The 23,845-nt window shown below is 36.9% G+C and overlaps 1 pseudogene; it reads right to left on the minus strand.

Annotated features, from left to right (window-relative positions):
• Positions 1–610: 610 nt before the first annotated feature.
• LOC125910380 (elongation factor 1-alpha 1-like) lies at positions 611–20,123 on the minus strand (annotated as a pseudogene).
• Between the last annotated feature and the right edge of the window lie 3,722 nt (positions 20,124–23,845).

Consider the following 23,845-nt stretch of genomic DNA (forward strand, 5'->3'; position numbering starts at 1 on the left):
CACACACACACATGAAAACAGGGAAATTTAGGAAAAAGAAGAAACAAAAATCATCTTTAACTATCAAGAGATAATTACTGCTATCAATTACCTTCAATCATTTTTCTACATTTCTATATGTGTATATATTTATACAGTCTCTACTTATCTTCATTTTCTTTTGATTTGGGGGACTGATCTTATATCTATAGTTTGTATTTTACTTTTTACCCAGAATTTTTTCTCATTCAGCTTTATTTTAATAGGTCTTAAAATTCTGTGACAGATTTTTTGGTCAAATTGTTTCCATTAAAAAGTACTGATTTTAGGGGCGCCTGGGTGGCTCAGTCGGTTAGGCGGCCGACTTCGGCTCAGGTCATGATCTCGCGGTCCATGAGTTCGAGCCCCGCGTCGGGCTCTGTGCTGGCAGCTCAGAGCCTGGAGCCTGTTTCAGATTCTGTGTCTCCCTCTCTCTGACCCTCCCCCGTTCATGCTCTGTCTCTCTTTGTCTCAAAAATAAAAAAAAAAATTAAAAAAAAGGTTAAAAAAAAGTGCTGATTTTAAAAACTAGTAATGTAAATTTGCCACAGGAAAACAACAACAACAACAACAACAAATGATCCACAAAACATCCTCTTTTCTCCCTGAAAGTTTTACATTGCATTATTATCATTAACCAGACTTTACCATTAAACTTAATTGGCCAATGGAGATAAGCAGTTCTAGACCTTCCACCACTGATTAAGACTGGGTGGCAAGTATTGGGGATAATATTCATTTAGCCTACTGAGTTTTTTATCAGAAGACTTGGGTATCTTACCTGTCCCAACAACCTTCTTGCCCACTGATTTGATGACACACCCACAGCAACAGTCTGTTGGAAATAACAATTAGCTAGGAGCACCTGGGTAGCTCAGTTGGTCAAGTGTCTGACTTCGGCTTGGGTTATGATCTCGTGGTTCATGGGTTTGAGCCCCGTGTCAGGCTCTGTGCTGACAGCTCAAAGCCTGGAGCCTGCTTTGGATTCTACATATCCTTCTCTCTCTCTCCCCCTCCCTGGCTTGTGCTCTGTCTCTCTCTGTCTCTCAAAATTACATAAACACTTAGAAAAATCAGCCAAATGACCCAGAGGAGATAGAGAAGCTCTCAACATACAAGCTTTCTAAGAAGTGTATCAATCATGACAGCATCACCAGATTTCAAAAATCTGAGGCCATCTTCCAGCTTCTTACCAGAATGGTGATCAATCTTCTTCAGCTCAGTAAACTTTGCAAGCAATGTGAGGTGCGTGACCAACACTCCAGCACAGGTTCATTGCTAGCACTGATTTGGTGTGGGTGGTTCAAGGTAATCACCTGAGCAGTGAAACCGGCTAGTTCATTGGTGGGTCATTTTTGCTATCACCATCCAAATTGCAATGATGAGCATCTTTGACAGACACATTCTTGACATCGAAGTCCACACCGTCCTGAAGAAGAGCTTCACTCCACCTTCATGGAACATTTCAATGGACTTTTCTTCAGTTGTAACACTGATGGTAACAAAAATGACCTCAATGCCATGTTTGAAAACACAGTCTCACAGGGATAGTATCAACACCACCAATTTGGTGGACATCCTAGAACAAACCCAAGGCTTGTCAGCTGGATGACTTGGTGACAGAATGCAATCCAGAGCTTCAAGCACTATTGTCCCACAGGCAATGCCATCTTACTGATGACTTTTCATCCCTTGAACCAAGGCATGTTTGTACTTGGTTTCAGCATGTTGTCACCATACCAACCAGAAATTGACATAAATACTGCCGGGTCCGGGTTGCAACCAGCTTTCTTAATGTACATACTGACTTCCTTAATGATTTCCTCCATACCTCTCTGGCTGAAGGGTGGTTCAGTGGAATCCATTTTGTTAACACCAACAATTAGTTGTTTCATAGCTAGTGTGTAAGCCAGAAGGGCATGCTTACGGGCCTGCCCATTTTTGGATATACTTGCTTCAAGTTCACCAATACCAGCCGCAGCAATCGAGCCTGAAAATTTTAGGCACAGCCTGAGATGTGCCTCTAATCATGTTTTTGATAAAGTCCCTATATCCTGAGGCATCAATGATAGAAACATAATACTGTCTCAAATTTCCACATGGAGATATCAATGGTGATCCCTTGCTCACATTCAGCTTTCAGTTTATCCAAGACCCAGGCATGCTTGAAGGAGCCCTCTCCCATGTCAGCAGCCTCCTTCTCAAATTCTTCAATGTTCTTTTTGTCAGTCTCCCCACATTTGTAGATCAGATGGCCAGTAGTCATGGACTTGCCTGGATCACATGTCTAATGATGCTGATGTTAATATGAGTTTTTTCTTTCCCTATTTGGCTTAGATTTAGCAGTAGTTTTCATGGCACCTGTGTTCTAGCAGCAAACTCATGGCAGAAAAAAATACACTAAAATTATATATGGAGGATTTATTTCCTTTTGTTAATTAAGTTAAAAATGGCTGACTCCAGTAGAAGCATTTAATCATACACTTAGTTTTGGCAATTTTATTTAGGGAATTTATAATTTATAATTACATAATTATAATTTATAATTCATAATTATTTCCTCTGTCTTCAATTCCATGATGAATATCTTTGATGCATCTTTGGAATAATCTTTGACTGTATTTTTTATTATTTCCTTATTATAGTATCGATGTCAAGCTCATTAGAATGCACATTCTTGAAGATGAGATGGAATGTATACTATAAGACCACAGAATCTGCTTGTCCTTTTCTGGAAATCAAGGTTTAACTAGTCTGGTGCCTCTGGAGGAACAGAATCTAACATAATGTTCTTCTGCCTCTAAGATTTCATGACTCTATGATTAGCTAGTCTTAGAAATTTTTTCTTATACACACACACATACTTCAATGTGGACAGTACAACTTAGACTAGGATCCTATAGATAGTAATTAAAATTAAAATTTCATTAGCAATTGGATAGATGATTAAGCCTAATATTTTAATTGATAATGTTCAGTATAATTCACTCAGGAAAAAAAATCCGGAACACTGTTTTGGGGCAGTTAGTAGAACTTGAATATGAGCTGGTGTTATTAAGTCAGATTCTATAAACATAGTTTGATAAGGCCTTAGATTATGAGGTGACGAAGTTAATAACATGTGCTCACTATTTCAAATCAAGCTCTAAAAAGCAAGCATTGAAAATATGAAGTGGTTCTCCCAATATAGTTCATGTGGTTTTAGTCTTAACTGCTATTGTGGTGAGATTAATTTCACTCCTATTATTTATTTGAGATACAGAGAATTTGGATAGGGTCCAGAGGAAATGAGAATAAAAATGAAAATGATTAGATGGTTGATTGAGAAACACTGAACTCATTGGGATTATTGAGTTTGGAGCAGACTAAGGAGATACTTAATGACAGTTTCTGACTGTAGAGGTGACACTATGTTATGATTAACTATGTGTAACCAATTTCAACTTCTACCAAGAAAAAGGCACATTTACACAAGTATGGATTTGCTTTGGTCTTTGAGAAGATGTAATAAACTAGTGGACAGCTGCAATTTGTTATCAAGTGTAGGATGCATTGTAGCCAGGAGAAAGAAGGCTCATAGCTTACAAGGAGAGGTCCCAGGAAATGGATGAAACTGCACAACAGAACAGTGTGCAGACAGGAAGTGATATCACTTCCTATCACTTTAGTTGGTGCCTCTTTACAACTGGCTTGGGGGCTACTGAATATAGGCCATTGTCCTCTTGCTATTCTGTGCTTATTGTACATTAGCAGGAGTTGATTGACATCAATTCCCTTTGTTTATGTAAATAGCATCGGTGAACTGTAATGTGACATTTTTGGCTCATGTAATAAAAATGCAAAGTATGTATGTCTGTAAGTCACGCTGATTTAGAAAGGTCTACTTTATTCCAGTATAACAAATTATTCCCATGGAGTGTGTTAAGCACTTTTGGAAACTTATTTTGGTCATTGAATCAATAAAGCACTATTTGGAAAATTAATGCCTTAAATTATACTATGTGGTATGATCAAGTTGCTGGGTTACACAGATATGAAAATTGGGGCAGGGGTATTGTGCATTGTTCGTGAGGAATCTAGAATCGAGTATTACATGGATAAAAGAATGGTGATGACAATGCAGATTTTCTTAGTAGTCACAGGCCCATTTCATTTGGTCTTTAACTCAGGGCAGGGACAGCCCCTGATATGATCTCATGTTTTCTCATTGCTCTAGGATTCCATCTATAACCCTTCCACTCAGACCCTGTTCTTGGATTCTGCTTCTGTTTCTTTCCTCCTTCAAATTTTCATTCAATTTGGTCTACTGAATTCTTGTTTTGAAACAAAATAGTATAATGCTAAGACTTTGTGCTCTTGAGTCCTTAGACCTGGGTTCGAAAGCAGCTCCATCTCTTTCCTAATTTGGAACTTTCACTAAATTTTTTAACCTCTCTGAGACTCCGTCTCCTTACCTGTGAAATTAACATAATAATATCTATAATGCACAATTAAATGCAGTAACCTTTATAACAGATTTACCCCATGTGGCACACATTAAAAGTAAAAATTTCTAGGAGAAAAATAAGCTGTGTTTTTTCCATTTGATCTTTTTCTCCAACTCTGAGACACTACTGATTAGTCAATAAATACTTATTGAGCACTTATTATGTTACAGCTTTGTACACAATAGTGTACAATAGTTTGTGCTGGATAGCTAATAATAATATAATGATAATGATAAAAATAGACAGTTCTCTTATATTCATGGAGCTGACAGTAGATTATGATTCACCATTGGCTCAATAATAGCTTTACAAACAAAAAGCTACATTAAGCTATGTATTCATTTTAAGGTATACCATGATCTCAGTGATGTATAAAAGGGGACAATGTAGAAAACTTTTGTATAATTATTGTCCCACTCCAAAGGTAAAACTGAACAATTTCTGAATACTGGTCATAATCTTGGATTTGTCTTTGATTATATTTGTTCTATTCCCCAGCTAATCTATTCCTCCTCAGTAGTTCTCATAGGCTCCACCCAATCCTGTGATTGTTGATCAGGGGTATATTCAGGCCCTGCTCCTATCTTTCTCACCCATTGTTTCACTAATGCTTTGGGCTATGCCTGAAAATTCCAGTCCTGGTGAGGTGTCACAATCAAGAAAGCACAGTCAAGTGACCAAAAGTAATTTCATACAGTTCCAGTGGTCACTTCTTGCTTCCTTTCTTGCAGAACTTGAAAGAACATCCAATCCTTTACCCCTAGTGCTGCTTGTTTCCATACCCTATTCCTTATTTTCTTCTCTACCTCTCAAACATGCCCAACCTCTCCAAAACCTCTTTTTCCATTACTTATATTCTTAAAAAAATTTTTTTTAATGTTTATTTATTTTTGAGAAAGAAAGAGTTAGACTGTGAATGGGGGAGGGACAGAGAGAGAGGGAGACACAGAATCTGAAGCAGGCTCTAGGCTATGAGGTGTCAGCACAGAGCCCAGTGTGGGCCTCGAACCCACAAACTGTGAGATCATGACCTGAGCTGAAGTTAGGTGCTTAACTGAGTGAGCCACCCAGGCTCCCCTCCATTACTCACATTCTTAACATTCTTCTTAATATATTTCTTCACCTCTGTGATTAAAATCAGAGAAGAAGGAGATGCCAAATAGGCAATGCCAGGATTTTTCCTAATTGGAGGAAAGAAGGAAGGTGAGGCTGTGAATTTTAATTCATAATTAATAATTTTATTTCTGTCTTTCAGTTATAACTTCTTGCTACCCTCACCTAAAGATTGAGCACTATGAAGGGCATCTGGCTAAGGGGTGAGGATAGGATCAGTTGGAAGTGGGAAGAATTGAATGACTTGGTTCTTGCAACTGCCTAACTCTTCTCGGGTGCATTTCTGTAGCTTTGGCAATGGGGTCTCCTTAACTCTCTGCCAGGTAGACTTTAGGGACAATCTTGGGCTTGGGTAGGAGCAACATCTAAGCCCTATTAAAGCTGCCCATTGGTTCAATATAAACTTAGTTTTGCTGTTGCTTCCCCTGATATTTGAACCCCGTTTCTCTGGTAACATTATGTTTGTCTGATACTCCGGGTAGCACTGATTGAGTTCTAAGGGCCAATTCTTAAAGAATTTTCAGGACATTTAGGGTTAGCATGGTGGCCATAAAATGATCATTTAATAATGTGCAAGGGCTAGCAAAAAAACTAAGAGTATTGATATTAAAATATCCATAACTTACTCTAATAATTTGACCTCTGCATTACTATATGGCTATCTTGTAATTTGTCATATGTGCTTATTGATCTTTAGTTATAGGACTATTTTTAATGAGGGATGTCAGCATATAGGATTCACCTTATTAGAATAAGTACTGAATTTGGGTGGAATTGGACTTCCGGGTGTGTGGTCTGGGATGGTATGCTCTAGAGAAGACTGTTTCAGATTTGTTTCATGCACCTTATATCTTCCATGGAGGAAGGAAAGTTGCACAATATATAGCAAATTAGGACAATTATATTATTGGGTTAAATCATAACTTAATTATTCAGTTACTTGAGGCTACATAATCATTGAGCCATATCTTTTGATAATGTTCCTTTAGACTCTCTGGGAGTAACCAAATTTAGAATGATGTGCTGTCATGCCACTTCTAAGAAACATTTCGTATGCTGTCCTTGGTGATTGGTTACCAATGCCTCAGAGAATACTGTTTGTGTAAATTTCATTAATTATTTCACTTCAAACATGATGAAAGTGTTTTTTAAAAATGTAGTTGAGATCTAAAACAAAACCAGATATAATTAGGGATTCAGAGCCACGGAGGATTTGTTTCAGGAGCAACACTGTTTTCATGGAATTACAAAGTATATCTGAAGTTTATAATTTAGTTAAACTTATCAAGTATTTGTAAAGTTACTGTGTTGAAAATATGCTAAACATTTTTTGTAGAGACTCTCAGACATTTGGTGCAAGAGAAAGTTGAGTTTAAAGATAGCCAAATGTTGAAAATGGAAGTGCTAGTTATTCCATAGCTGCCACTCCAAGTCTCGCTGCATAATTATGCTGGAGTTGTTATATGTTCCCTAGAGGATATGACTGAGCAACATACATCTTACCTCTAGATTTATTTCCCCGGTCCTATAAGGCACGGCAGCCTTGGATAGTCACCTATTACTTATATTATCATGCTGTACATCCAGCCATAGCATTGGCATTGTATTATTAAGGACAATGGATATTTCCTCATAGTTTGGGGTTTTCCAAGCAAACAGATATAATCATTTTTCTCTCCACAAACTATTTATGCAATCTAGATAAATCGTCAACAATTGCACAGTGATACTTCTACAATAAATTCATGGTTCAAATGAATGACTATGGTTACAGCCATGGTTAACTGAGACTGGTGTAAGAACACGTGCTTCCTCTAATTTACCATTTTTATAAATACAGTAAAACCATGGTTTGTGAGCCTAATTCCTTATGGAAACATGCTTGTAATCCAAAACACTTGTATACCAAAGCAAATTTCAAGAACCATTGGCTCAGTTGTGATCATGTGACATTCAGTGTCATGTACTACTTGTATTGCAAGACATTGCTCATTTATCAAGTTAAAATTTATTAGAAATGTTTGTTCGCCTTGTGGAACACTTGCAGAACAAGTTACTCGCAATCCAAGGTTATACTGCACAACAAAAAATTGCATGTTAAAGCAACATATTAGAACCATGAACCAATCTATAATGAATAGCGATGGTGTTTTAAGGACAAGACTAGATGAAATAAAGACACCTAAGTACAATTGTATGCCTTCTTACTCATCATCAACATTAATAATCACTGTTTAAAATAATTCTAGTTTTACCTTGGAGGTCAGGTACAATAATTAACCCTCAAAATTTTATTAGAATAAAAAGCCATTTTATGAAGACAGCTCTGATACCTGAGGACTTCTTCATGGTTTCTTTTTTCACTCTTTTAATCATTTAACTGGGCAAATTGGTATTCAATTCTCTCATGTTCTTGCTTCTCAGGAGAAAGGATCCATGTAGATTGCCCAACTTGTATCCCCTACTTGTGGCAAAATATAAAGTGAGAGGAAATTTTACGAAGGTGTCTTTTTCAAACAAGATTAGCTTCAGTCACGTCATTCATCCTTTCCAGTTCTCCATTCTCAAAAACTAATATTGCTGTGAGCAAGGTAGTTAAATATTCAAATTTAGATCTTTATTATTAGTATTAGATGTCATTTTCCATTTCTAGCCAAAGATTTAGGAGATGCATTTGTTCTCTTCTCCATAGCACATGTTTGTCAAGAAATGAAATGTATTTTTCATATTCGAGGGCCTACTTTAGATTCCACCTGTTTCTTGCAGATTTCCCTGATAATTGTATCATGGCATACTGCCTTTCATGAAATTTTATACTTATTATTTTCATTATGTATTTGGGATCCTGGCTACCAGAAGTACTCTGCTTTCTTTATGAGTCCTTCAATGTGCATATGCAAGTTGAGTATTGAAAGTTGACTTTATGTTGAAAGGAGATGTGCTTTTGTTCCCAGATTGCTAAAAACATCATAATATCTCATTACAACTTATGGTTTAGAGATAATTTCCAATGATATATATTGCAATTTCCTTAACTCTTTAAATTTTATTCTTTTCAGCTACAATTGAATATATAATTGATAATCTAAGGCCCAACAGACATCTGACTGGGCCCTGTTATACCTATCACCATTCGTATTTTGTCAGTCATATTAAAATTATGAAATAGTTGGTATCAGCATTTTAACTGCTATTCACAAACTAGTTTTATATCATATTGGTACATATTCAAGACATAATAATTCATTCTTGATTTGTTAAAGTCTAAAACAAATTATTACTTTTATCCCAATCCTGATACTGCTTGAACCTTAAGACCTTTAAGCTCAATTTATTCCCTCTTGCCTTTTAAGTAATTTTTATTTAGCATTTTAGTTTTACCTGTGTTTTAACTGAAAAAGACATTGTAATTTTATATAGTTAACATTCCTTTAGAATGACCTGATAATATTTTTCTTTGCTTTTACCTTGTCAAGATTTTAACTGGGATGATTTTCTATTTGAAGAACTCTCTTTAGATTTTCTTTTAGTTTCTTTTTTCTTTCTACTAGCAAAAATATATATATATATATGTATATATATATGTATATACATATATATGTAATATATACATATATATTTATATACATATATATATACATATATATACACATATCTTGGATTTTCATCTGAAAATGCCTTTCTTTTACCTTTATTTTTTGAAACAAATTTTTATTGCATATAGAATTTTAAGTTGGCAGCTATTTTTTTTTTTTTTTAGCACTTAGAAATGTTATTCTATTGTTTCTGGTGTGCGTCAGTGCTGTTGAGAATTTAGTTGCCATTTTTATAGTTACTACTTTTAAAGTAATTTTTGTTTTAATTCCTGTCACTTCTTAGGACTTCCTTTTCGTCCTTGATATTCTGCATTGTTACTATGATATGCCTCGATGAGATTTCCTTTGTGTTTTTCCTCCTTTGAATTGTGTCTTTCCTCACCGGAATTCCTTGGGTTGATCCCTTTTATCAGGTTTAGAAAATAGCCACTGACTGTCTCTTCAAAAATTGTTTCTGCCTCATTCTTTCACTTTTTTTTTTCCTTCTGGGATTCCAACTTTAAGTGCCTTTGCCATGTTCCCATGTGTCTATTTTATTTGCCCAATGTTTTCCATTTTACTAATCCTGCTGGCTGCTGTCTGCTGTTAAACTCCTCTAATATAGTTATATTCAGGTATATGTATTTAAAAATTTTTAAGTTCCATTATATCCTCTCAATTAGTTTTATGGGTGCCAATTTTTGTTGAGACTCTTGACCCTTTCATTTATTAGGTGCACTTTGTCCTATTTTTTTGAACATATGAATCATAGCTATTTTCAAGTTGTTTTGTGTTAATTGCAATATCTAGAGCATATGTGGGTCTATTTATGATGGTTTTGATGTTATTTCTCTTCTGTTTCTATGATATCTCCTAGTGTCTTCTCATTTGTAATTTAAAAAAATTGTGTGCTGGACATTATGTACTATAAAGAGCCTAGAGAAGCTGGGGATGTAATATTGCACCAGTGATAGTTTCTCCCTTCCTGTGTTCCACAGGTAGGATGAGGGTAGATCATCTCAACTCAACAAGAAATTGAGCTGGGTCAAAACTTGGATGCAGGGTTAGAAAGACTCAGTCTAATTCTTGTTCATCTTCTTCTTTAGGCATGTGCCTCATGGGATATGTATTAGGAGTCTTTCCAATATGTCCGTCAGTCCTGAAGACTTTCAGGAATGTAGGTCTGCCTTTCAGAGATTCTCATCCAAGTTCTTTGGCTTTGTGCATAATGAGCCTTCAAATATGGTGAAAGTCTTTAGGGATGGACCAGTGGGATTTCTCAAGAAAGCCAAGCACCATGCAATAGCAGAATATTTCACTCACTCCTCTAGAAAACTTGGCACAGCTAACCAGACTCCCCCTCAGCAGTCGAACTCAGCAAATATTCTTATGGGTAAACTGGAAGCCTTTCAAGTTTTTAGTCTGTTCTTCAACTCACAGAAACATTCAGAATATAGTTTGACCAAATATCTGGGCACCCTGTGACCTAGTCAATATGACACATATAATTAACCATCATACTATTATGGTGTGTGTGTGTGTGTGTGTGTGTGTAATTTATTAAACACCATTATTGTGTGAACTACTTAACTTGGCATCCCAGGCTATCCAATATATTGTATGTGCTCAATTCATATTTGTTAATAATGGAAAATGTCCAATTCATATACAGTTTTATGCAGAAATATAAACACATTTTAGAATTATTTTGCCTGTGTTAAAATCCTACTTTTATCACTATTCACTGTGTGCTTTTGGGTGTCAATTACCCTATCTATAAAATGATGAAAATAATAACTATCTCATTAGGTTGCTGTGAAGATTAAATAAGGTAAAGACGAACCAGTAACTGGCACCTGATAGACAATAGTATGTGTAAAGCATCATCATCATCAATGTTATTGCTGTTATAATTATTTTTAATTTTGAGCCATATTTCTCATTCCAGTGAGATGTGTTTTGCTATTTTCAAACTTCTTAACCATATTCATGCACTTCTCTAATGACTTTAACCTAGCCTGAAATTATAGGGCTTTGAATACATGGTTTATCGCTGAACATCTAATTTTAAGGTTTTTTATTTTCTTGATCAAGGATTGTGCAATACCAATCAACATCATCACCATTGCCATCCTTGTCAGCAGCAGACTCATCACCATTTGTAGTAGCTAATACATAGCAAGCACTATTTGTTGAATAAATGAACGCATGAATGCATGAGGAATGAAATGATACTTTCTCGATCTGCTAAGAGAGTAAAATAATGCAACATATTACACAGGATATTTAGCATCTGAATTTATGTTTGTTTTAGTTTTATTCAGATTGGTATTACTCCAGTATTTATACATGACCTAATAAGAGAGATAAATGGTTGACTTAAATGATTTATTGATGCCAATGAAAACCAAATACCTTCATGGCATGAAAGAAGAAGATCAGTTTCGCATTAGTTCAAATAAAGAAGAGTGATGGAGAATTGAATCACCACAAGACACACAACAGTTAAGGCATAACAAACTCAATAGGATCTGTGTCCTTGCAGTCAATGCCATACCTGTGTCTTGAGCGGAGATTCATTTTTAGCAAAACAGTATTATCCATCACATTAATTTCTGTTAATTTGACTGTTATTGGTTCATTGCTTGTATTTATTTTATAGACTGTTGTTTAAATTGTACCCAAATTAGTAAGTGTAAAAATATATATTTAAATTCATAGCTGTAACATGAATCAATACTTAGGTAATATAATAATTAAATAATTTCCCACTTGGAGTTTATAAAACTTGTTTTCCTTTAAAAGGAGACCATGCCTTACTCGAATTTTGTAAGCACCATACGACCCAAGTACTTATTCAGTAGGACTCCATCTGAGCACAGCTTGTTAGCCTATAGATTTGGATGCATGTGCCCTCAGAAACATTACAGCAACATACCAAAGCCCAATATATCAGAGTTAATCTGTGATGCAGGCATCAGTCCAGCTGGTACATTCTACTACTGTGAGCACTTCACTCTATAAGTGGTGATTTATTTGGCATTCAGATTGAGATCTTGTGTGGAAATAACAAAATAGACTCAAGTCCTGAACGCCTGATTCTCAGTTCTCCTCCTAAGAGTCACCCTGTGAAGATACACAGTCTTCGGCCTGAGACAGTTAGTAATTGCTTGTTTCTCTACCCCTTCTACATTTGTATAAACTCTATTGAATAAATAATGAATCACTTTTTTTCCCTCCTACTTCAACAACTAAGTCTCATAATTAGAATTTGCGACTTCTTTTAATACATTCAATTATCTGCTGATTCAAGCATCTTCAGGTCAAATGCATTAGAAAACAGCTAATTATGCCCTTTCCCATGGGTAGAAAAATCTTTAAATTTAATTAAAAGACCTTAACTCAACTCCTTCACATTAGGGTCTACTTCCCAATGGATTTTCTACAGGGTGACTTAAAGAACCAAGCACAATATTAAAATTAGAAACAGCTATTACTTGTTATTTCTTCCTCTTTAAAACAGAATTATTTTTGGATGAAGGATACTTTGATCCTTAATTTCATTTTCTCAGTTTTGTCTCAGTATTCACTCTTAAAAGCATACATTAATTGAGAAACTTGCTTGACAGTTTTAAAGATGTTTATTTTCTATATCTTGTGCCAGTAAAGCACCTTAAACATAGACTACTGTTTCTCAGTCTCAATATTCTCTTTGGCATACTGATCAACACATAAGCAAAGGTGGCAGAAAAAAAATCTTAAAAGAAGAAAAATTTTAAGTACCACATCTGAGCAATGTAAGGTTCAAATATACAGGATGTTCTGACTTTTATGAGAGAAAGTCACAAAGATATTTTCCTGTTTCCCTTTTCTAAATTGGAAAAGTGGAAGAGAGAGCTATCTTGGTTTAATATCTTCTAAGAAAGCATAAAAATCAAAGCAAATCATGTGTTTGTTTTTTGTTTTTTGTTTTTTGTTTTTTTTTAGTTTCATGAGTTTTACTTTTTTTCTGGACTTAGAACAAACTTTTTTTTTTTTTAAATTAGAAAATAGCCTTACATGAAAAGAGAAATCCAGATGTTGAAAGGAAGAAGCAATCTGGAAAGAAGCAATTATGTATTATTCTTAGGTGAGTTTCTTTTCATCTATTCTGTTTCTATCCCTTCTTTCTTCTCCCACCTTCCTTCTTTCTCTTTCTTTTCTTCTATTTTCTCTGCCTTTTCCTCTCCCTCCCATACTCTTTTTTCTTTTTCTTCTTGTTTGGCCAATTACTTCTAGAAGACAGTTAAATATGTTAGCAACATATCGATACCTCAAGGTGCCTGTGATAAACCCAAACTATGTGCACTCCCATTTCTTGCTTGTTTGAATCAGAGTCATAGGAGAATAATTTAATGATACTAGTTATTCTTACTTGTTCAACAAGTAGGCACTGGGGAACCACTGGAGATTTTTGAACAGAGAAATGGCATCCAAGAAACTGATCTTTCAGGAAGCTTTATTTGTCAATGATGGGTAGCAAGAATTAGCAATGGAGGATGGTAGGCTCATTAATAGAGTTTATAATTCTCAGGCAGAAGGTGTTGAGGATTTTGAACAGCCCAGAACTGGGAATATGGAAAGGATTTCATATTGAAAGAAATTTAGGAAGAATAACTAACCAGTGATAGATCAGATATGATAAAGAATAGATGTGAGCCAAAGGTTATTGTCAGCTTTCAAGCCTGAATGACTGAGGAAAATGGAAGTGTTATAAATAGATCTGACTGAGTGAAGAAGGTAAATTCAGTTTTAGGAATATTTCCATTGAATGTTATGAAGTACTTCTAGGTGGAAACAACCAAATCAATTGGGGAAATTTGGAGGAAGTTGTAGAATTTGAGAGGAAAGGAAAAAAACAAAAACAAAAACAACAACAAAAAAAAGTCACCTCAGGGATTTGTTGACATAAACTCCCTGAATCTCTTGTTACTCCCTGAATCTCACAGTTCATGAGTTCAAGACCCACATTGGGCTCTGCACTGACAGGTCAGAGCCTGGAGCCTGCTTTGGATTCTGTGTCTCCCTCTGTCTCTCTGCCCCTCCCCCACTCATGCTCTCTTTCTCTCTCTCAAAAATAAACAAACAAAAAAGAAATATCTAATGATTAAATTTTTAGTGAAATGCTGCATATGTGTTATAATACAACTATTCCATATGTACCCCCATAACCCCTATGGATCTTGAATATGCATTTATTATTACTTCAAGCGGTATAGAGATTTTTTTGTATATATAAAAAAGTATTGTGAGTCTTGCTCTATGCTTATGATAGAATGGGAAACATATTCTATACAGGGGGGCAGTTCTTGTGGTTGATATTTGTGTTTGTATGAAGGTGCAGGTGTGTGTGTGTGTGTGTGTGTGTGTGTGTGTGTGAGAGAGAGAGAGAGAGGGAGAGAGAGAGAGAGAGAGGGAGGATAAATTAGGAAATGAGTGTCCAGAGGGGTGATTAACTGAGGAGGATGGGTTACTGTCAATGTTGCTCAAGGAGAAGTTGGAGATCCAAGATGGGGAGTGTAGGAGGTAAAGTTGGCCTCTTTAGGAATGATAAGTGCGAGCCCTGTGGTGTAGGATGGTCATGCTGAAGAAGAGTCGAAACAATTAATGACATGGACCTCCATGATCACAAGTGAATTCTATGATCAGAAGTAGGTGAAACCACCCTACCATGTTGCTGTGCTTTTATAAAACAAATTTTGCATAAAACAAAGGAGAGCCTCGGGAATGAGAGAAAGACTGTTTTCTCATCAACCAAGAGCCTTAGCCTTATATTAATGGAAAATATATGAAAAGGAGAGAGGAACGTAAAAGTTTAAGAAATGCTAAACCTTCTTTCCTAATGCAAAAGAGTCTGAGAGACAGATAAACCTCCAGGGAAAATCTGGGGCCCCTATCACTCACTTTACCAGAGTGTGGTTTGAATCAAGAGATTCTCTCACATTTGAAAATTCCTGGCTATGTTTTGTACTATTATGTATTCTATGTTTTGTAGTATTCTATGTATTGCAGTATTTCTGTAGATACTCAACATTCAAAATAGAAGAGATGAGACTCTGTACTGAGAGTATAGTCTTTAAAAGAAATACATATGATCCTATGGTGGTCACAAGTGCCTAGATATTACCTAAGTCACAAAGAGATTCAGCAGGGATGTTGCTGCCTCAGGGAGCCTGAGGACCTATGGCCAGGTCTATGCAGCAGAAAGTAGAAGGGGAGTTGAAAGCTAATCAGTGTCTTGAGACTGTCCTTATAGCTAAACAAGGCCCAGAAAGCCCATAATATCTGAAAGAGACATTGAGATTGAGGAGTACCAACCTAGGTCAGCCAGTGCTTCAGTCTGTGAGAAGATGGGTGAGGATGGGATCAGAGAGCAGCCATGATACTCATTGCCTAAACATGTCACATGCTCTTATGCCTCCACATGGTGGGTCCCTCAATCTGGAATTTCCATTCTCCTCTTAACCACCTATGGAATAACTTAATGCTGGCACATTTTGAATGGGGCATCCTGGGAGAAACTCCATAATGAAAGGGAGTCAGAGAAAATCTCAATAATTTTATTATTTATAATACCCAATTTTTGAGTCAGAACACTATTCTTTACAACAGCTTATGAAACAGTGCGTTATTTCACTAATGAAAAATAACTTGCCAAAGTTATATGGCTGTAATTGGTAATGTCAGTATTTTAATCTAAATATCTCTGTTTTAAGTTCCTTGTTCTTGACCATTAGGCTCTTTGGAAACCACTTCTCTTCTCAAATATGTTGGTAAATATATAAAATAAGAAATGTTTAAACTAATCACAATTATAGTGACCAGTATGTGCATTCTCTCACTTGGCTCATGCTACTGGAAACCAATGCACAGTCTGGTTGGGTGTTAGGAGAGGCTGGAGGCAAGAGCAAATAAATAGTGATGGTTTTATTATCTCACCAGACATTTAACAGTTTTTCATTCCCTTACTCAAATAATTCAAAATGTTCCACCCTATATTTAAGCTACAATTCAAGTCGGTTTATCATCCAAGAGTTTTTGGAATTTGGTTTTTCCTTATTAATCCAAATTTATTCAATTCATTTCAAAATCCATAGATTATTTATGGAGAGCTAGGAGTATGCCAAGCACTACAGTGGGGAGAAGAAACAAAGATGAAAAACACATCTCTCCACAATCCCATGGTCTTGTTGTTTGCATTTAAAGGTAACAGTCTAAACACTATATTAAAGGTATATTCCAAATATGATCAAAACAGAGGCAAAAATGATAAACTTCCTGAAAATGTAGGATAAGTTTATAAAGAATGTGAAATTTGAGTTAGGTGTTGAAATATAAGCAAAGTTTATCGAGCAGAGAAAAAGTACAAGGGCATTTCAAGTAGCAGCAGAACAAAGCATGAGAGTGTGAAATAGTATAGTGTGTTGGAAATGTGGCAAAGACAGCAGCAAAAGGATTAACCAATTATGTATGTGGAGGAGAATAGCAGAAGGCTTGAAATGCAGCTTGGGGCCATATTATGAAGGTCTTTGCATGTCGTGCTAAGGATTAAACAATAACTGTGTTTATTTGTTATTTTATTCACTTTTTTTCTTAACCATTCACTCTCAGGTATGTACACGATGAAAATATAAAGAGTTTTAATTTGCCCAAGTCCAACAGCATTTGGGAAAAAATGTTTTCATTCTATGTGCAAAGTAGTAGTCTAGGCACCAAGGAACATCCAAAAGAAAGAAGCACAGATTCACTGTCTCAGAGGCAGAAAAAGTAACTCTCAAAGAATCTTAGAGAACAAACTGGTCTGGCTGGAGCAGGGAAGGAATGTCTTACTGTACCAGAGCCAGTCTTTACTCCACCCAGATCCTTTAGAATCCCTTTTACCCGTCCACTCTGTGCATCTGTAGAGAGCAATCCACATTGCATTAAGGGCCAGAAAGAAATTCTCTCCTCTCTATCTCCTAAAATGATTTATTCTGCACATCTTTAAACTTGACATGCATACTTATGATTTTATCTCTCAGGTTTTCTGGGAGGAAAATAAACAAATTAAATCATCACTTCCGGGTAGGGGAATTTTGTTTTTAAGAAGCTCGCTCTTACAGGGAGCGTAAAGATGAAGTGAAGGGACGCCTCCTCCCTTTCCTTATACAGTATTTTAATCCAGCCATAACATTCTCCTTCATTGTACTCCAACACATCATCATGCCAGTCCCTGACTCCAGCCTGGTCCTTTCCTCATGTTGTTCATTCCGATACAGAACAAGTCCCTCTTGACATGGAGTTACTTCTCCCTCTTCACTTCCAAATCCAATACTATCTCTCCTTCAGGCAGAAGCAAGTATTGACTTCTCAATACGGTGTATTGGGTCAGATTCCTCAGAAGCAAGCCCTGTGACAAGGATTCCTGAACAAGTATTAAAAAGCGTTCTTAGAAAAGAATGTAGAGAGTAGGGGAAGCAGGACAAGGAAGAGGAAAAAGCCAAATAAGGGTTCAAGCCTCGGCTCAATCCTATGGGGAGCTCTGAAGTACAAATTATACCTCAGGTTTGTTCTGTCTCCAGGAGGCTAGACTTTCATACTCTCACATAAGTCAATAATTGGTTGTTGGCTTCTTCTAGAAGGGAGGTGTTGGCCATACAAAGTACTGGGGACTTCTGATTCTCTACCTGCAGGCAAATCTGCTCCAGTAGCCCAAAGCTGTTCCTCCGAAGACAATTGCAGGTGGTAACCATTAGAAGGAAAGCACAGAGAGGCTAGAGTTGGGATCTTGGGTTTCTAGTAAGAATTTCAAACTAATTCACCTCCTTGAGATTCCTTCATATCTGAAGAACCAAGCAAAATCCAGGGAAGATCCTCACAGTACAAGAATCTGCATAAGTGGACCCTGAGGCCTATTTCACTGCTAGTAGGAGCCCTGGGCTATTCCTCAGAGGCTATTACACTCCTAGAGTTCAAGAGTGTGAGGTAATGCATCTACCCCTCCAAGTGTAAAACCATAGGCAAGGAGACTAATTTAGTCAGCTGATAATAAAGCATCAGGAGACCCTTGGTGATTCCAAAATGCAGTTTGCCAGCATGGAACCTGTTCAAATGTAATAGCTCTCCCAGGTTAATGCATGGAAATTGGCTCTATGAGAACATTTTAAAAGGAAAAGAGTAGTAGAAAATCGTCAGCCATTTGCAGAGACAGTAGGCCTTTTCCTGCATTTGTTTCTTTATTTTTCATAGATAGATAGCAATCTAAGACATTTACATGTGGAACGAGGCCTGGGAAATTGCTTAATGAAAGCACCTTTCAGCCTAGGCTGCTGGGAACAAAATGATGCTCAAATTTTGAATCCAGACCTAAAATGAATATTGTATTTATATATGTATTTCCTCCTTTACATCACTTTTACCCCCTTTTTTTTGAAAGGAAAGAAATAGGTTTAGAGAAAAGTGTGTTGCTAATATGTATAATTTCCCATTTGTCTGCTGTCAAGATTAAAGCAGGAACAATAATAACAACTTCCTTTTTGTGAAACAAAAAGCTAATCAATGGCTATCTAGGCATCTGCTGTTGACTGCAGAGCAAAAGAGCAGGTCAGCATATATCCTGTAGCCCAACTCCATTCACATTCCCTATTAACCTTGTCTTTTTACCTTGATCTCTTCTGGGCTACATATCTGAGAAGCTGGCCTCTTAACGTGCATCCAAGTTTTACTGATTGGAATACTGAGAAGGGCTGCTGGAGCCATTAGATACATTGGATGAAATTTGCTTAATTATCAATCATTACACTTAAAAGACAAGGATATCCTGCATGTAAATATCAACTCTCAATAATTTATACATAATATCTTTACTTTCTTTTCATTCTGTTACTATCATGAATTCCTGTATTTTTTTTTAAAGTTGTTTTACTTTTCTGGAAATCTCAGAGGCAGAGTTGAAGTACTAACGGCTTTCGATGCCAACCATATTTTGCACTAACTGCTATACAATTTGGAGTGAGTCACTGTTCTTCAGTTGATGGAGGTTATAGGCTGAATAATTAGTAAAAATTTCCAATGTTGGCAGCAGGAAACAGTAGGCAGCTGAGAGCATAATGAGGGCAACTATCTTAGCACCAGGCTAAGGGGAAAAAAACACAACTGAATAGATATCAAGTGTTCTTTTCTTAATACAAGTCTAACATGAAATGATTATCTAAAATAAAATGGCAGTGGTCCCATTTATAATATTTATTGCTCCCATTTATAATTTTTACATTGTAATAATTATAATATTTACTATTAAGATCATATTAGCATCTTAATGCTGTTCTAGTTTTAATATATTTGTTATTATTTTAATTACTTGGATCTCATTTTTCAGGCAAATATATTTCTCACAACCACATCTCTTCATTTATTCGCACAACAAGCAGCATTTATTGAGCACTTCCTGCCTTCCAGGTCCAGGGTTATGCATTCTGGATTCTGTGATAAGAGGCAGAGTCCTTCTTCTTAAGTTGTTCACAGTCTAGTTGACTGTGACTGTCAGGGCTCTTGGTTACAAGCTACAGAAGTTACACTCTCTGAGTTAAGCAGGTAAAGGATTTCATTAAAGGACATGCAGTAGCTAAAAAAATCACCCAGAAAGCAAAAGAATCAGAGTTAAGTCTAGACAGTCAGAAACAAGGTCCAAAATGACACCATAATAGAAGCAGTGAAGGTGTCTATGCTGCAGGCACAAGCATTGGACCCTGTTTGCAGCTTGCCCTGGAAACACATCTGGGAACAGGCACTGGAAGCTGCCACTTTCACCTCTGTCCCTGATGCCCACTCCAGGTGACCTGATCTTATTGCAATTGCTGTCATCATCACCTGGAAGACTTTCTCCTGGCCTCTGCTTCTTTGCATCAATCATTTTGGTTTAAAAACTCCTATGGGTCTGTAAACTGGTGAGCCTCGGTTAGGTGCCCAAGTCGAGGTAAAAGAGAAGCCAGGAAGTGAATTTCTGACATTTTCAGCTTCTATGATGGAATTCCCCAAATTTAAGAATGGCGTTGGTATACAGGACAACCACAGTGACAAATGTTCACTATAGTCCCTCCTTTTGGTTACCTCAAATGAATGTGTACTCTTCTTTCCTTACTTATACAGCCTACTCTGATAATGTGTGTGTCTTACAAGATTTGTTGACAAGGGAATGATGTCAATATAACACTGACGTTGTGTTGGTCCATTTATGATTTTTCTCAGTACACAAATATTTTGTGCCCTCAAGTAACAACTAGTGAACACAGGTGAACACAGAAAGCTGTGGAGGAGCACAGTATTATACGTGGTGCCCATTCACATTCTCCTTCCTGTTTTATTCTGGGCATGTGCTCTGCCCAACAGGGGCTCACTGTGTGATTCTGCCTCCTCTTTGTATAGTTTGCCTGTGTCTGCATAGATCAGCAAACTCAACCCTCAAATGTTTGCCTTGATCTACTTTTTCTGGTAAGCTCTATAGTCATTTATAAGCGATTTTCCAGGATGTGGGGTTTCTAGGAACATGTCGACCAGTTATAGTAGAAACACTTAAACTTAAAAAAAAAAAAGGTGTTTTATTAGCATGATACAAAAATCTCTTATACTACCACAAGCACTCTTCCTTCCTTCCCAAGAGGAGTAAAACTCACAATTTTTGGTGTTGCCAAAAGTTCCTTTAGTTCTGTCACAGGTGCAGCTGTAATGTATGGACTAGATTGGAAGTTTCACCACCACCTACCATAGCTATACAAGATAGTGGGGGAAGGGAGATTTAAAAAAAGACAAAAATAAGTTAACATTTTTAATTGCATAAAATGTAGAAGAAAAAAAGAAGCATGGATAAGAGCCATGGTTTTTATCTCTGAAGGTGGTTTAGAGGCAATAATTGGTCACGATTTCCTTCTTTTATGAACAGTTCTGTGTGCCCTTTGCTTTCAGCCATCACATCTCTTGGTTAGGGTTCTCTGACCAAGCTCTTATCATGGAAGGATCTGGGTGCTTTATGGCACTCCTGTACAGATTTGCTATTATCTTCCATTAAATTTTACCACTTGGAAAGAGAATTATGGGGCAATCTACAGGCCCTATCCATTCCCTTTCCTTCCCTTGCAGCAGCAAACCAAGGTAAGAGCTCCATGTGCTGCTAGAAACATCCCATCACTAGAGATTGAGAACTAAACACCAATGTTACAGGGCAAAGGAAGCAAACATTCTCAAGTGGGTCGTTCAACACTAGGTCTAATACTAACAGGAGATTCTCCCACTTCCAACCTTTGGTTCCAAGACCCATATGTTTGTTTTGGTGATAGGAAAAATAGCATTATAGTTTGGAATATAGTTCAGAGAATTTGCTGCTGGTACAGTGCCTGGGTCTTTAATAGACCATCCCATCATTTTACATGTCCAAATGCTTTTAAAGAATGTGGTTATAAGCCCATTGTCTTTGCCTCTTTTTTTAAAGTGAGTATTCCTTAGTTAGAAGTATGTTGTAGCTCACTGCAGTGTTTAATAAGGCATTCTGTGATTCCTCAGTTGCTGATGCTGCTATAAACATGGTAAGCAGAGAATGCAAAACCATCGCCAGATAAAAATATCCAATTGTCATTTACTCCTTGATGATAAGGATCCAGTGTAACTGAAGTTCAACTGGATGGCTGGTTCCCCTGAGATATTATCCTATATTGGGAGAGAATGTCACTCAATGTTGGTTCCTGCTGCTTATCGACTGATCAGTCACCAATGATGTAAGTAGGTCAGCCTTGGAAAGGTGTGCTTCATAATGTTGAGTTCCTACAAAACTTCATCCTTGATACCAAGGTTACTTTGTTTTTGAGCCTATTGAACAAAGGTTGGAATGACCATGGAATGAGGCTTAACAACATTCATTCACAAAGAGATCCACTTTGTCCACTTCATTGCTGAAAATCTTCCTTACCAAGGAGGACTTTTGATAAATGTTGACACTAAAAACAAGGTGCTCCTATTTTGAGACCGTTCCAAGAGGTCTATCGATGCTTCACGGAAACTCCTTTACACCAATATTCCAATTTGTTATCTTAGAATAAAGAGCTTTAACTCAGGTCATATTTCCTTCAAGGTAAAGCGAACAGTCAGATACACAGCTTAAAGTTCTGCGTCACCAGGAGGATTTTTTAATCTTTTAAGGAAGGATTAGTTGTCTCATCTGTCATCAGACAGGCTCCATCTGTGAGCTCCTACAGGGTTTGCTTCCTTTGCAAAAGCCACCTTGCCAAAGGGCAAAACTTTCCCAAGGCAGCAAATACCAAACGACTGATTGAGGTGAAAGTATAAAGGCCTGGGCATTTGGGCTCAGAGCAGGACAGTGCTGAAGACTATGTTCTAGAGTTCTCTCTGGGGTTGAACAAGTTTTATTGGTCCTCCAACACCATTCAGCTTCCTCTTCTGCTCAATATGCCTTTATCCCCTTCTTTTTCCAGGTATTGATTCCTAATAAATATTCTCCATTTCAAACTCCATCTCAGTATCGATTTCCAGAGAACCTAACCTGTGACACCATGTACAAAATAGGATGGGATGTTTTCCTCCTCAGCCAACTAGTCTAGGAACTGATCCACAGGTAGTGGTTAAAGGAAGTTTGACTATGTGGCAAGGGTTAGCTGCACTGAAACGAAAGCTTCATATCCATGTAAAATAATTGTGCTTTCGGACTTCTTAAGCCAGATATTCTACGTACCACTTCCACCTGATGATGGAGTGATTAAAGGCCTGCCTGATTTTATGGCTAGTGTATTAGATAAAACCCAGTTAACAATGAACTGTTCATCTCATATGGTCAGCAATTAATCCATGATCAGGCATTTAGTTACAAGAGTAATAGGTAGCTCTAAAAAAGAGTCTGCTACCTTTCCCAAATAGGTGTGACTTCGTTCCCAAATCCTGAGGAACTTCCCTGAAATTTTATTTTCAGGAAAACTTGCTCCAGGCATATCCAAATCTTCCAAAGACTGTGCGAGCACAGCTGATCTACTATATAAGAAAGAAATCAGCTCTAATTTCCACCAAGTCTTATAAGGTGAAACATTTCCTAAATATGGAGAGAACATAGATACAGGTGACAAATGACCACTACTAGACCTTCTAACTATTGCATTTCAGAACTGTATGATAGGCTTTGGAATAGAGCAAAACATATTGGGTTAAGGATGCCTATGGTGGTGATGGTACCTTATCTAAGCCATCTTGAGTTAGAGGATGATTCAGGTAAGGATGCCTGAAAGCAGTGACATCTTGAATGGGATTTGAGGAAGGAATGATCCTGAATAAAGGGACAAAAAAAAAAAATGCAAGGGCATCCCAGTCAAGGGATCAGAATTTAGCAAAGCAGTAAGGTGAAAGAGTACAAGGCATATTAGCAGTACTGCAAGTTTTGAAATCAATCTGGTATCTCATCTAATTTTCAGGAACTCTATCTGGGGAAAATGCAAACTGTGAAGATCAGTATGGTTTAACATTAGTGGGAGAGACTCCAGGAAAATGTCCAAGGGTTACAAATAAATATTTTTTAAATGTTTATTTATTTATTTTGTGAGAGAGGGAGAGAGCAAGTGGGGGGGAGAAAGAGAGACAGGA

Source organism: Panthera uncia (genome assembly GCF_023721935.1).
Source record: "Panthera uncia isolate 11264 chromosome B3 unlocalized genomic scaffold, Puncia_PCG_1.0 HiC_scaffold_1, whole genome shotgun sequence".
Classification (NCBI taxonomy): domain Eukaryota; kingdom Metazoa; phylum Chordata; class Mammalia; order Carnivora; family Felidae; genus Panthera; species Panthera uncia.